Source organism: Pholcus phalangioides, unplaced genomic scaffold (assembly GCF_987345545.1).
Source record: "Pholcus phalangioides strain wild (caught in Gottingen) unplaced genomic scaffold, Ppha-v1.0 ptg000017l_1, whole genome shotgun sequence".
NCBI classification, from domain to species: Eukaryota; Metazoa; Arthropoda; class Arachnida; order Araneae; family Pholcidae; genus Pholcus; species Pholcus phalangioides.
The window spans coordinates 13,192,389-13,208,999 of NW_028301610.1; the positions used below are offsets into that span (position 1 = coordinate 13,192,389).

General features: G+C 35.9%; 1 protein-coding gene across 4 annotated transcripts in view; it reads left to right on the forward strand.

Annotated features, from left to right (window-relative positions):
* mAChR-A (muscarinic Acetylcholine Receptor, A-type) overlaps positions 1-16,611 on the forward strand; it is a 141,925-nt gene that overhangs the window by 46,650 nt on the left and 78,664 nt on the right. Inside the window, exons 1-2 of one of the 4 annotated variants that reach the window (XM_089246899.1) lie at positions 1,317-1,672; positions 4,194-4,287. The exons of 1 other annotated variant lie outside the window; for it this stretch is intronic. The gene's annotated coding sequence lies outside the window, so the exon portion shown is untranslated. Of the gene's footprint in view, positions 1-1,316; positions 1,673-4,193; positions 4,288-16,611 lie in introns of those variants that run through there. 2 more of the 4 variants (XM_089246900.1, XM_089246902.1) reach the window with 2 other exon arrangements.

Consider the following 16,611-nt stretch of genomic DNA (forward strand, 5'->3'; position numbering starts at 1 on the left):
TTCCACGAATCAGAATTCCCAACGTCTCTGGCATTATATGATAATCACATCACGTCAGTACAGTGTGTTTCAGCAGTAAGTCTTCTTCGTAAACTTGCAACGTGTAATTTACTTATCTGCCACCAAAGACTATTATTCGTCCACCGTCTCCTATGCGTATACCAGGTAGTTAAGGAAGACCCTAGGCCATATTTTACTGGCGAAACGTTGATCCTAGAAGCATACTTCCAATTAAAAACGAATATTCACATAAAGTGTCGACCTTTTTTGCGTCATTCAGATTGCGAGGGATTTTGTAGTTATTAAAACGAAATAAAGCTTTTATACGGACACCCTGTTCTCAAAAGCACAATTCCAAAGTAGTTGCGCCGTCTCTTCTGAGGTCAACAAAAGAAAATTACACGTTTGTAAGTTCAATTCGAATTGATATTCGAATTCGAAAATTGGGAAAGGAAATTCAAAAACTAACGGACTTCTTTTCCTTAATTATGCTATTTTTTCCAATTTTTGAATTTTTTATTTCAGTGAATGTTGCACTTACAAACGTGGATTTTTTTTTGTCGGTCTCAGAAGAGACCGGTAACAACTCTCTAATTGGGTTTTTGAGGACAGGGTGTCCGTATAAAAAGTTAGATATTTATCTGAAACGCCATACAACCCCTTGCAATATGAATGCCGTATCTGGGCTTCTACACGCTATTTGGATACTTTTTCCAATCGGAAGTAAATCTCTAGGATAAATGGCGAACCAGTAAAATGTGGCAAGGCGAATTATGAAATCACCCTGTATATCCATCCGTGAATTAATGCATTGCCCATGTAGAAACGTCCACGTAGATGACAAATTTGAATAAATGTTATTAGATTTTGGTACGGAATTCCCAGAGGTATTAATTAATTACGAGGTAACAGCAGTTGTTGAATCATTCCCAAACTGTGAAATTCATGTTGAGAGGGCAACATATCAACCATACATTTTCTAGTAGATCCTCCCACGCGGAATTCATAGGAAAACGGTTAGTTTAGTATGAGAAGTGTATATGTCCAATACTTTAAACAGAGTAAGTCTTCTCTGTAAACTTGCAGCGTGTAATTTACTTATCTGCCACCAAAGATTATTCGTCCACCATCTCTCCCGTTCGCGTGTGTGTGTATATATATATATGTATATATAGCCCATTAGCCATCGTGGAAATCGAGTTCTGTATGTGGCCGTTAGGTGGCCCTGCTGGCCCGGAGGATTGAGGATGCGGGAGAGCAGGTGTGGATTCGGGAAAAGGATGAGGATGCGAGCGAGAGAGAGAAGAGAGAGAGAGTGAGTAGAAAGAGATCGAACCGACTGCCGGCCGATACATTCCATTCTCTTCTCCATCATCTCGCTTGTTTCCTTCAGGCCAGACTGACTGACTGACTGCTTTCTTGCTTGCCTACCTTAAGACGGTTTCCTGTTTTTTTTTTTCTCCTGAAAATCGTAAATTACATCGATTAGCTTTGACAATGTTCTATTGATTCCGGAAAAAAAAAATCGGATAAAATCTTAATATATAAATCTTCTTTGTTCGTTTTAAACATCAAGATTTGTTTTTGGACTGTGTTCGGGACTGCGAGTGTCTCTCTCTCTCTCTCTATTTTTGCTCTTCTCAGAACTTTTTGGAGGCGGCTATAACAACAGGTAATTAGTTATATCCATCTAATGATGACTCACTTTTAATTAAGTAAGTTTCGATTTTTTTTGAAAATAATTTTTATTGATGTTTTTTTTTTCTTAAAAAAAATGTGTTTTGTGAGATTTTATTTTTCGACATTGAAAATAGTTATGGAATAATTGGAATTATTAAGGTATAGAGAAAATTTTAGTTTGTTTTTTAGCTTTTATGTTCCCGTGTGTATTTTGAATATACATGGTACAAAAACCCATTATGCGAATATTTTTACTAAATTTTCTGCCGTTTTAGAAAGTATACCTTTCAGTGGCATTTCAGTAAAAAATAAGGGTTTTTGAGTCGTTATGGTCCCCATTTTATATTTACATGGTTAAAAAGCCCATTATATAAATTTTTGTTTTCTTAATTTTTTCAGTAATTTCGAAAATACATGTTTTTAGTGTTATTTCAATACGAAATACGGGTTTTCAATTCCTTTTTGGTCCCGTATATATTTGAATATACGTGGCAAACACTTGGTTAGAAAAAAATCCATTATAAATATTTCTTTTCGGAAAAAAATTTAGGTATTTTAGGAAATACATCTTTTAATGTCATTTCAATACAAAAATAAGGGTATGTAAATAAAATACTTGTTTTATTCAGAAAAAAATTGATTCCTTGTCGGTGTCATTTTTTGATAGTTGTTGAAATTTTACGTGTTCAGAGATTTATAAAATCGCGAAGAATTAACGGGTTGAATGCAAAATTCACGATAAAAACTACACAACTTTGCTAAGCAAGATTATATCTGTTCATAAATAACATTAAAATCAATTCAAATTTTATGTTTTACCCTTAATTAACAACTTTAGACAATTAAAAAATCATTAAAAAAATCAATTAAAAAAATTCAATTAAATATAAAAACTAATAGCATCCATTTAAACAGTGTTTTCTGAAGAAAAAAAATTTGATACGTTTTTATGAAGGTATAGAGCCATAAACCAAGCAGAGGTCTTCAACCTTTTCCTAGTCGCGAGCACTGCCTGTACCCGTCATCAAAAGAAAGAGCACCCTTACGTCAAATTTGAAATACGAATGCATGAAATGAGGATGATTTCAACCCTTGAATGAAATTTGTTCGAGGTTTTTATTTGGAACGTCGATCAAGTGCTCGCGAGCAGGAAATCGGACACGAACATCGAGCACTCTAGGTGCTTCAGGGAGCACAGTGGTGCTCGCGAGCGACGGGTTGAAGATGCCTGCCATAGAGGGTAAAGTAAAATACTTTTTTCCCAGAAAGATTTGGTTCATTGTTGATGAGATTTTTTAGAGCTATTGAAATATTACTGTTCAGAGGTTCATAAAATCGCAAACTGAAGCGGAATTGGAAATAAAATTCAAGATAAAACAACTATTTAAATTTGCTAAGCAAGATTTTATCTGTTTATAGATAACAGTAAAATAAAGGAAAACTATGTTATAACCTTAATTGATCATTTTAGGTAATTAAAAAACTCATATAATTAATTAAATTAACGTTCTGATGTATTTTTCAATTAAAAATATGCGAACAGCACTAATTTAAATCCGTTTTCGGGAGAAAAAAATTTTTAATACGTTTTTATAGGACTGAAACATGGAGGGTTAAGTAAAATATTTTTTTCCCAGAAAGAGTTGATTCCTCGCTAGAGTAAGTTTTTTGAGAGCTGCTGAAATTTTGCTCGTTCAAAGATTCATAAAATCGCACCAAATTGAAGGAATTGGAAATAAAATTCAAGATAACAACTATTCAAATTTCCTAAGCAAATTTTATCGGTTTATAGATAACAGTAAAATAAAGGAAAACTATGTTTTACCGTTAAATTAATAATTTTAGATAACTAAAAAATCCTATTTAATTAATTAAATTGCAGTGTTGATGTATTGTTTCAATTAAAAATGTGCTAAAAGTACTAATTTACACACGTTTTTGTGAAAAAATCTCAATACGTTTTTGTGTGGGGTGAACCGTACAGGGATAATGTTGAAGGAAATACTAGATGCGTATAATTCTTTGATCAAATTTACAGCCGAATTATGGTCGCTGATTATATCGCTGATTAGTTTAATTTTATTACGAGTAGAGAAGTTTGTAAATTTCTTCATAGCTTATACCATGGCGGTTTTGATAGCGGATGATTTTGTAGGAAAGCGTGGATTCAGAGATGTTAAGTCAATTATGCAAATTATCTTTCCGCAAAATAATACCGAATTATATCCCGTTATCCGCACAAGAGAGCGAGAGAAAGATTTAGCCTAGGGTATCATCTGATGGATGAAGACTTATAATACTGTTGTATTTATTTACACCAGATGTTTCGATATCTCGTAGTTTTATCTAGAGAATATTTCTGTCGAGAATTTTGTAACAAAATTCCAACTGGAAATTAACAAGGTCTATGCATTTTGAATATGAGTGGTAAACATATTACTATTATGTAAGTCTGAAAACAAATAAGCATTGAATTTCTAGGTTTTAAAGGAGTTTTTGTTTGAATTTCACAGAAAGTTTTCTAATCGAGTCCGTATTGGGTGCAGCCTGGACCCTTCTGGGGCACCCAAATAGAACAATTGCCACCCAGTGGCTCCCGTTCATTTGGTAAGTCGAATTTTTGATTGCATGTTATCGCATTCTTGCATGCGTTCTTACTGATATTGACATTATATCAATGGTCCAAGTTTTTGTTAACTTTATGATTGATAGTTAAAGATAACTTATTTGATGCATTTATTACGTGAATAATGTCTGGATGTCGGATGAATGAATCCGGCTAAAATCATTGAAGTCTCAATGATAATTTCTGATGCTTACAAATGCTAGTTGATTAATGAAATTGTTAACCAAAACCATAAAAAGTCGACAAATAACTAACTGAATTTGGGTTTCGTATAACCATCAACCTAGCAGGCTTTTAATTTGCTGCCTCTAAGGTTTCTCAACGGAGTTTCTGAAATCTGTATATTGAATTTGATATCCGATCAAGATATACACTGTCTGATTTGATATTCAGAATCGTTACTACCAGTCTTTGCTATGATAAAAGCCGCCCAAAGTTGATTTGTATCGTATATTCTGGCTTTGAATTAAAACTTAATTGAAGCTCCGCCCACGTCTTTGGCTGCCAAATGAAATTACCAAGATGTAGAGGTGAAATTGAGATCCTAATATATCAACAAATTGATTCGTTAACCACTAAATTTAAAAGACAGAATTTATTTTTCCTGTATAAGAACAAAATATTCTAAATTTAGTGGATCGTAAAGAAAGCATTATTGAATTCAACTATGATCAGGCGATTGGTATCAAAATTGCTAAAATTATAGACAATAAAGTAAAGGTAAGTTGTAGAATGATGAACCGCAGGAAATCATCGGTGTTGACGAGGAACTGTAAGTACTGTGTTATTTAGTAGTGATGATTTATAATTTGATAATCATACTAATTGATATATGTTATTTCCCCATGCATTCCAGATTTATTTCATGATAATGTTCAAAGATTTGTGCATTTTATTTCTGATATACAGATGAGATGATTTTTCGTAAAAGTTTTATAATGTTCATGAAAGAAAACTTTTCAGAAAAAACCCATTTAAATATTGTTTTAATTATGTATATTTTTAAAATCAAATCTATGATTAGAACTGTGTGAAAAAGATTTTGAATTCATTTAGTTCAAATTATCATCTGAGTGCGAATTGAATAGAATAGAGTGCTGCTTTGGAAATAATTATTGTTCAATTTACTGTCATATTATTTTTTTTTGTGGAGAGAACCCATACTTCATGCGGAATTCACTGCAATGTTAGAGTAAATGCATAGAAATTGCATTTCAGGGACAGTATTTTGCTTCCCTACGTCTGTCAATTCGGATAAATATTTAGAAAAATGTTTTCAGAATAATTTTTAGCAAACCACCAACCAAAAAATATTATATTTGAGCAAAATATATTTTAAATTTAAGGGCTATTTTGCGGTGGATCCAATAAATATTTGTCTGAGTACTACTACAAAACCTGAACTGCTAATTCACTGCATCGCGGTACATACAGCAAAGAAGTCAAATAACCGACTCATAGTTGTCTTTGAAATCATTTTGATGTTCTATAAAAGAGGTGAACATTGTTCTTGAAATTGATTTCTGGAAGTTTCATCATCTCATTAGTGGCTAATTCTGATCTATTATAGCCCACTACTTACTAACCATCATCAAGGCAGTATCTTCAGTTGTGAGTTATCCTTGGGTATCAATATCGAGACAGAAATTGAGTTTCTAGAATCTTTTTTTGAAATGCCAAGAGAATGTTTACCCTTGAGAATACAGAAACAAAATCTTTCATGGCATTTTTGTCTTGTAACCTACAAAAATCACTTATCTTTAGAGAAATACGGTCGAAATCCTTTATAACGGACTTCGAGGGACCAAAAATTTGGTTCATTATCTCAAAAAAAATCGTATAGGACGGGACCAAAATTTTCGCTCGTCATACCCGGAGGTCCACTTATGAGCCCGTTTTGCTTTTACGGAATTTGACTTTATCACTTAAAAAATTTCTGTGATGCATCACATAAAACGATCATCAATAAGTGACGAAATCTTTAATCCAATAAGTCTTCCACAATTTCAAAGCTAATATGAATAATTCAAAATTGCAGTTGTTGCAATATCTTGTAAAATCAAATCAACGCGTAGGATTGGGTTCGAAATTTTTTAAATGACATTTAGCTTGTTAAAATCAACATTTATTCCTTCAAGCTTCGAGTGCTTCTTGAAATCATCATTATCAGATTTACTCTAATTACTTTTTTATTCAAAAAATCCATACTTGAAAGAAAGACATTGCAGATTCACTGCAATATCAGAGTAAATGCAGAGAACACACATTCCAGGCGCATAATTTTTCTTCTCATCCGTCTGAAATTTCGTGTAAATATTTGGAATTTCTTCAGAATAATTTAATGAATCGTCTATACACACACACGCAAAAAAATCCTACTACCTCAGCAAAAATTATTTTTAATCAAGTGGTTGTTTGCGGTGAATCCAATAAATATTAGTAGGAGAGCTCCTGTGAAACCTCGAATGTTGATTTACTGCAATTCAGTATGTTAAGCAGAGAAATCCGAAATTTCATCGAGAATAATGCATTTTCTCATTTTTAGAGAGGCATATGAAAATATTCCGAGGTTTTTCTCATTTAGAGAACATTTATGCGACTTTAATTGAACTACACTCAAACTATTCATTGGCATTCATTAATGAACGCCAGAATAATTGAAATCATTCAATGAGTATTTCACAATTTTCAAAAGCTCTTTTGTTAGTTTCCCCCAGTTCTGATCCTGGATGGTTGAAAAATCTCTACTTTAAGCGCATGTTAGATTATTACAAAATTCACGGCACATTTGCAATTTCTGCTAACAATCTGACTCTATGATAGTCAAGATGCAAAAATATTTTCAATTAAGTGGTTGTTTGCGTTCGATCCCATAAATATGAGTAGGAGTGCACCAGAAAGACCTTCGAATGTTGATTCACTGCGATTCTTTATGTTAGGCAGAAGAATCAGATAAAAGGAGCATAATTGCATAAATAACTTGCTTTCCATTTATCTTTCCCACCGTTGTCGTTTCTTAAAATAATCATCAAAAAAGATATTTATAGTGATTATTTTATACCACATTGAATCATTATAAAAATTATCCACTGAGTTTCTTCTGAAATTTCATCGAAAAATTCATCTCATTTTGTCATTTTTAGAAAAGTGTATAATAATATTCACGTTCTTTTCCCATTTTTTAGAGAAGTATATAAAATATTCCGGTTTTTCTCATTTAGAGAGCATTTATGTGACTTTAATTAAAGTGCACTCTAACTGCTTGTTAAGTTAGTTGACATTCATTAAAAAACGCCAGAATAATTGAAATCATTTAATGAACATTTCACAATTTTCAAAAGTTCTTTTGTTAGTTGCGCAATTCTCTCTTCCTGGATGATTGAAACATCTCTACTTTGAATGCACGTAAGGTTATTGCCAAATTCATTTCACTTGCAGTTTGTGCGAACAGTTTGACTCTACGATAATCAAGCTAAGCGGTTGTGTTTGCGGTGGATCCAATATACTGTATACAGTAAAATCCCCCAAAACGGCCACTAACGGGACCGTTGAAATGTGGCCGCTATTGGGAGGTGGCCGTTATTGGGAGAGGTAGTTTTATTTCTGGGAAAAAAAAAACAAATTAAAATTTGCGGTCCACTTACATAGCTTGTGGAATGACAACCCATTCTGTAACTGATTACGATAGTTGGTTATATTGAAATATATGATTATATTTTGATAATATTATAATAACTGATTAATCTATCTTTGGCATTACGACACTATTATGACATTCTAAAATTCATGCCTGCAGTGCTCGGGTAGAACAAGTGGGAGGGACTGATATGGACCAAGATGGTGTACCAGCAACTCTAAATAGTTTTTTGTTCACACTGGACCTTCAACTATACCAGTGTTTCCCAAAGTGAGCAGTATCGCCCCCTGGTGGAGATGGAATGATCCAAGGGGCGGTAGAAGCTATGTGTTTAATATAGGATCCTATCGGTTGGCTTGAGTTGGAGCGATGAGAACAAAACAATGATGAAAGAGGAGATGGAACAAAAAAGTTTGGTAAACTTTTTGAACTAGATATTTCCAGGGCGTTCCCGAGTCCAATCCGATAGCTGAAGACATACATTCTTGTTAAAAAAAACATTGACACATCCCACTTAAAACATTAATACCCTGGACATTTCTATTCCTATTTGCGAGCACCATTTTTGGACGGAACCATCCCCTGGACTAGGGAGTGCCGTGAACTCTTGGATATCCCTACAGTCATTAAGAGTGCTGACAACAGGTCTCTTCTGTTGTCCCCTATATTATCTCTTCAAGATTTTATCCTTTCCACTACCTTCAATATACCCATCCTAGCATGTGCACCCAAGAATAGAAAGCATACATAATCTCCCCCCTCCCCCCATAAAATTTGGGGAGAAGGAAAATCCCTTAAAAATCAGTCGGAAATCGTTGTTCGGAGATTTCTTGTAATGGTAAGTCTATGGGACACTTTCGGTTTTAACAAAATGTGGCCGTTGTTCGGAGGTGGCGGTTAAAGGAGGTTTTACTGGATTATTACAAGTTTCCTTGTAAAACCTTGAATGTTGATTCACTGCAATACTGTACATTTGGCAGAGAAATCAGACCAAAGGGCATGACTTGATAAAAGCGCCCTACAAAACCTCAAATGTGGATTCACAACAATACTAGGCAGTGAAAGCGAATAAAAGGCGCGTCTGAGACCAGTCATTGAGTTTCTCCAAAATTTTAATCAAAATATTCACGTCTTTTCTTGTAGAGAAGTATACGAAAATACACCAAGATTTTTCTGATTTAGAGAACATTTACGTGACTTTAATTGAAGTACACTCAAGCTACTTGTGTTGACATTTACCAATAAATACCAGAATAATTGAAATTGTTTAATGAGCATCTCACAATTTTCAAAAGCTCTTTTGTTAGTAACCCAATTCTCATCCTGGATGGTTGAAACATCTCTACATTAATTATTCTAAAATTCACTGCAATTGCGATTGGTACTAGCAATTTGACTCTCCGATAGTCAAGAGCGGGGCATAATTATAGCCTGATATATGTGTATATACGTAGTTTGGGAGTTATTATTTGTTGAAATAATGTGAAAGTTCAAAAATATGATTTCTGTGAAATCATGCGACTAGAGAATGCTTGTAAACACTTGAACTAATGAGCTCGTACTTCGCATGAATGAAGTCGAAGATCAGCTAGAATTTCACCGTATTCATCAAACGCAGGGAGAAACGTCTCCAAACTGTTAATAGGAACACAAATGGGATAATCTACTTCGAAATATACGAGTCCTGTTAAAAAAAACAAACAAAAACAACCTATCTCGAAATATCCGATTCTACAGCAAATATCCTAATGAATCACAAATGAGGTTCTCAAGGGGTTTTGAATCTGGGATTTCGGAAGAATAATGCTGCGGGGGGAAAACTAGTATAAAACCAACCATAACTGAATCGAATCGTAGTGGTGAAGATATTCCACAAAGCATAACCAACTGGATTGCGTAATCAAAATCAGCACAGAATTTCAAAACACTCGCTGGTAGTGAAAAATTCAAAAGAGTAATGTTTTCTGTGAGAACGGACTTATTTGTTACCCCAATAAGGAAGATATATATATTTTCGTTATTCCAATCAAATTTTTCGCCCGTTTCAGTGAAATATTATAGTTTGTGAACGAGAGGAGAATGCTGGTTTTATACGCTTAAGAAAAGCAAAATATTATTGAATTAACTATTCACCGATACTGTTTATAATTAATTGATTGGGGTAACAGCTCTGTTATGTATCTAGTTTTCGTGCGATTTGAGATTCATGGGTTACCTTGGATTCATATAATAAGGTTGAAAATATTCCAATTTTTTCATTTGCTAGCCATTTACTATTTAGATGCTGTAATTATGGAAATTGTACAATGGAATTATGGAAATTGTGTTTTAAAGAACCGTATTATCTACAAATATAAGTTAAAGGCCACAACGGGCAAATTGCTTAACGAGGTGGCTGAAAAACGATGCCCATAAAAATATGGATGTCAAATATAACCAAAATACAGCTACCAAGTATCGAAGCATATATCAAGAAAGAAAAACTAATAATTAAAATTATATAATACACATATGACTATGTATACATATACACCCAGTGGCCAAGAAATTAGGAACACCCTGCTACTCACCTTAAATATCGTGTGCCATCTCCTCTGGCTCTGATGACAACAGATATTCTTCTAGGCATGAACTACAAGTTGCTGAAACCGTTGAGGAAGAATATTAGCCCATGCTAACGAAATAGCAGCTCTTAATTCCTTCAGACTAGAAGGAGGTGTTTTGAAGCTCTTAACAGACCTTTCAACCACGTTCCGCAAATGCTGAATTGAGTTGAGATCGGGGGACTGGGGGGGGGGGAGGGGCACTGAAGCAATTGAAACTCTGAATCATGTTCTTCAAACCAATCTGAGAGAATTCCAGCCCCGTGGGAAGGTGCATTGTCCTTCTGGAAACAGCCATCATCACCAGGAAACATTATGGACATGAACGGGTGCGCAAGTTTAGCAACGATGTGGTGGAAGGCGCTGGCATTGACGGATGTTTCCAATGGAAATAAGGGACCAAGATTATACCAGGAAAATGCTCCCCAGACCATAATTCCGCCGCCAACCACTTGAACAGTTGTCATGCGGCACGTCAGATAAACGACTTGTGCCACACACGGATCCTGTCATCAACGTCACGGAGAAGAAATCTTGACTCATCAGACAAGTATAAACCTTCTCCCATTCATCAAGTGTCAAATTTCGACGTTCTCTAACCCACAGAAGCCGTTCTTTTGGTTTTACAGCGAAATCAAAGGGACTCTTGTTGGTCACCGGCTATTAAAACCGATTCTTTTTAAGATCCGTCTTGTAGAGCGTACGGATACGATTTGCGATGACCCTGAGTTGTTTTGCGCTGCAATTTCTTGTGTTGTAGCTCTTTTTTTGCTGCGCACAATGCGTGTCAGTCGCCTGGCACCTCTTTCGTTCACAAGCGATTTCCACCCACTATTCCGCTTTCCGCTCGAAGTTTTTTGGCTCAGTTGACATTCCTTGAAGACTAGAGGTATTGTTATACGAGAAAAGTCAAGACGTTAAGTGGCTACGGAGATACTGGAACCACTCCCTCTGGCGACCACAATCTTGCCACGTTCAGTCACTAAAATCTCTTGTTTTCTCCATGAATAGGTAGATTACAACGTTAACTAGTGATCGTGACCAATAGAAACCTTTTCATCAACAAACCCTGTTTATTACGTCAGCGCACGTGTGGCACGGACGGGGAAGTCGGAATGAGAGGGTGCCCTAATTTTTTGACCATTGAGTGTATATGACTATATATACAGCGAATATGCTAGAAATAGTTATAAATCCTAATGTATTTTATGTTAATAGAAATTTCACTGTCTTTTTTTCTATGTGTTTTATATATCAGAAATCATACCACATCGCTGTCTACATAACCCAAACAATTTTGATGGCGCTTTCCGAGATTCTCTGTTATAATTGAATTTTGAACTATTTTTATAGCCCTCTTTACTCAAAATTTGCCTCCGATTCTCCATAAGGCTCAAATAAACTTGGGAATTGAACTTCTTTTGTGTATGTTTTATCGGTTTCGACCCACTAGTACGTCTTCAACAGCTATAATTGATTGTGAAGGAAAAACATTCACAGCAGCCTTAGATCATTTAATGTATCTTGGAATGTCAGTTCCAGTAAGTCAAACGTCTTTGAAAGCTAAAACTAAAGTATATTTGGATTCAGATAATCGCTTATATCTCGGAATCGTTTTGAAGTTTTTGGGCAAATTCGACTTTATGAAAAAAAGCATGACGGATTTGCTTAGATATTACGTTTACGTGCACAGTTACAAGATAGGCTTTAATTTTTTTTTTCTCAGACAAAACCCCGCATTACCAAATATTTCGGTTTATTTTAAAAGTATACGCAAGTCTGTAGCAAAAATTCTATGCTACGCAGAATTCTATCTTCAACCCTTTGAGACCCTGGTACCACAAATGCGTGGGTTGCTTTTTCTCACTGTAGAATTTCCCCTCCTCAGGGAGTTAAGCCCTGACTTGAAGGGTTATGAGAGTCTTTGGTTAGAATATGATGAATATGAACTTTTTGGGGGCTTTCATCAGAGGGTGACATTTAAAGTTGAACTTTCAGTGGGTTCTTAAGAAAGTGCCGCTACAGGAAAAGTGGGATTTATTACATAAAATTCTCTTTAAAAATTGTATGTGAAGATGAATATATACTCTGTATCATCTTGGATGAAAAACTTTGAAAAAGAAGTGAATTATTTCTTCCTGTATGTATATATACACGTGAAAGTATGTATGTGTGTTTGTTCTTTATAGAAATTTACAATTTTAGACCGATCGTCGTTAAATTTTGCACATATACCAAACAGGACAGGGATTTTGAACCGTAAACTACTTTGAAAGTTCATCAGACTAGAGCAAATTCCCGAAAAACTCCCGGGCAACAATGGTTGGTTTCTTTTCCCAACAGTCACTTTCGAAATGTTTATTTTGGTTACTGTGGTTCCCTAACAATGCGTTGCAGATATGCATATGCCTTTACAATGGTTTGTCACCTCTTTTATGCTGCCAGTATCACGTACGTTTATTATAATGGTTTGACACTTTTTCAGTCCTCCCAGAAATCGAAGAAAACCCGGGCAGCGCCGGGTATTTTTGCTAGTATATATAGATATAAAAGAAATTGAAAATTTGAAGAAAAAAAAATAAAGATTTTCTAGCATTTACGCTTTTAATTTTTTTTTTTTTGAGTATCAAAAGTGCAAAAACCTTTTGGAAATCTCAAAATTTGCGGATTCAAATTCAACGGGTCTGTGGACAAAATTTATCGGGTCTGAATGGGTTGTACTTCAGAAATTCCCAAAAGCCACAAATCCAAGAATGAGGTGGTCATTCAATAAAAAAGAAATTGATGGCACTTTCAGATGTGAAATGATCCTTTAGAACAGTGGTTTCCAAACTGTGGGTTGCGACCTCCCTGGGGGTGGTGTGTAAATAAGTTAGGAGCGTCACGAAGAAATGCCACAAAATTTGAACTCTTAAAATAAATTTATTTCCTTTTTCCCGCAACGTGAATAAAATTTCATTCCCGTTGGAGAAAAAGAAAATAATATACTTCATGTCCAGTGCCGTCTTAACGCATGGGCTCACCCGTTCACGGCCTGGGGGCCTCGAATGCAGAGCGAGGACTCGTGTAAACAAGATTTGGTTGACATTTACGAAATGAAACATGTCTCGCATGTTAGGGGGCCACAGAAAAATCACTTTGCCCGGCGGCCCAGGATGCCCTTCTGACTGCATTTTCATCCAGAAAGAAATAGTTATGGAATTTTCATGGAAGCTGGAATTATTCCTTTCATTTATATATTCTGAATTTTGATGTCTTGAGTTATTTCTTTCATTTATTCTGAATTTTCATTTGTGTGCTGGTAAATTATCTCTTAATTATTTTCCTTATTTTCCCGATATATGAATTTTTGGATGCGCTTCCCCCTTCTCTCACAGAATATATAAAATCAGGCTTACGCGACGCCGAAATTCTTTACATCTCTGGCCCCACTAATATTTTCGCACCAGGCCCAGGGTCTGGTAAGGGTGGCTCTGGATTTCGGAACGTCGGTTTTTCAAAAAATTCGCAAAATGCAAAGAATTTGGGAAGAGGTTCGTTTATAAGTGAAAATATCTACTAAACTATTCTCAGGAGCTATGGATGAACCATGAATGGGCACGAAAGCCACGGGTGACAGAAATTTGAGAACCACTGCTCTACAGCTTTGCGTCGATGTGCTCCATATTGCATAAAAGTTATCTTGTGGATCATTCTTCCCATGTCTATTAAACTCCATGCGAAATTTCGCGCGGTTGTTAGATCGAGCTATAGATGACTTAGAGTAGTTTCAGTTCAACTATGGCCACCGCGTATGTATGTACTCTGACAGTAATGGTGTTTTACCATAGCAGTGCTCAACTTTTCAATATGAGGTAATTCTGCCGTTCGTGAGCCAGAAAGTTGTATACATACGGCGAACACGTGACCCGTATTATAGTGCATGCAACCAAAATTTTGACTGTCACAACTGTTTTTACAAAGTTTGAAAAACAGTAGCCCAGGCAACACGATCTATAGCAGAAGGCCTCCGCGCGATGCTCGAGACGTCACTGAATACGTTATTTTACCTATAGTCATATTGGATATAATGGAAAAAAAAGGTAAAGATATCGCATGCATCGGCCTGCTATGTCCAATGGCCACAGGTGAAATAACTTCTTCAGAGTGGCGTCACGAGCTTCGCGCAGAGGCTCTTTCCCCCAGGTCGATAAGATACTCTCCCAAAGTACCAAAACGATGTTTAGAGGTGTCGCGAGTCCGATACCCTCTTCGTCCTTGTCAGAAATTTTCCTGACACAGGAGTACAACAGAAACGGCGATATGACCACAGAAAAAGATTTTTACAGCAGGAAGTCCCACGTCAAAGGGTTAGCGCACCAACCTCTCGGTGAGTATAAAAAGAGGCTGCCGTTCGAAATCGGTAATAAACTGTAGGTCCCGGTCTAACTAGCTCTCATGTGCAGAAAATGACTCAGCTGCGACAAAAATGATCATTTCAAAGCATTTTGAAAGTACGTGCGCTAGTCGTAAGTCTGGAAATAGTGGGAAGGGAATTGTTATTTACAAAACACAATTGCTTGCGCTGAATTGTCGTAGATTCCATAAGCTGATGTGAAATTTACTTTGCGGTCAACCGCTCTTGAACAATACAAGTTTGAAAAGTAGTGTTTTTCCTGCGAGTTGTTTTCAACCATTTTCGGAAGATGGAAGAAAAATATTTTTTGGAAGACCTTCTCTTTCCAATAAGAAACATGGTTGGACTAAGCGAACATTAACGGTCCTCCTATTGATCCATTCCTTTCCATCTTCAACGGGAAAACTACATCCTTAAAGCACCTTCCTGTGAACAGCACATTGGTATTCTCTCTCTCTTTCTTTTCGGACTAAAGATATTCCTCCCCAAGAGTTGGAAAATTTTTCGTTGCAGCTGCCATGTCATTAAGCGAACAGAATTGCAGGACTAAAGAAATCGATATAGTATGAGCGTCTACGTCCCTGTCTTGTTCCACTCTAACAAGGGGGCCACACATCGAGATATTTTTGGGTCGTGGAAAGAAAGAAATGTGGAAACTCTGTTCAACAAAGTTTTCTCCAAGAAACTTTTCTCGTATGTTAAAAATACTAATATAAAAAAAAAAAAAAAACCAGCGAGCGCATTTTCTAAAAATGACGAGACCCAAAGGCCTTGCAGAATGACAAGTCGTCGAGAATAAAGTGCCTGGAAATCTTATAACCTGCTGAGACGAAAAACGTGATTAACGTTGGGAAATTTATATAACAAGGAAAGGGTCCCAAGGTTCCCTCAAAAATTATGAAAAAAATTAAGTGCATTCATCTCATCCAGAAACACACATGAAAACTAAAAAATTAGCGGCGGAATACAATTAAACCCGGAAAGAAAATTATTAAAAATGATGACAGTTGGCTACTCATCGGCTCTTGCGCTTCTCTTGGCAGATTATCCATAAAAAAAACTCTTTTCACTTTCTTTTCCTCTCCAGCTTCTCTGTTCTACAGAAACTGGTTATTTCTCTTTTCTTTTTCTCGCTGTACTTGCTCATGAGTTGCTTGAATGACGTCACTGTAATGGTCTGAAAATCTGGCAAACCTAGAGTGTAAGAGTGACGTCATTCGAGCAATTTGAAAAGCAGAATTCATTCTTGGACTCTATAGGCGTTCAAATTATTAATATTTACAGTTTTTGATTGACTTATAATAATTCTGCTGGATTTTCATTTATTTTCGGATGTTTAAATGAGTAGAATCAGTAATTTTCTGAAAACTTTTTAAAGACGTCAACTTGGGACTCTTTCCTTGTATGGACATTTCTTGGTAGAAACAGCTAATATTTGAAAATGTCTTGATGCAGTACTATATATAGCTCCTGCTACTTTACCACACAGCAACTCCGGTAATTTCGCCATACAGCAATATACTAACAAACGAGTTGGATCGGAAATGAAGGCGCCATCTGTCGGTGGTTGTCTCTGGCTCGTTAGGGAAAAGAATTTGTCATTTGTGTTCTTCCTCAGGATCGAACCTGACGGCATCCTTCATGGTGGTAGACAAACATTTTACCACTG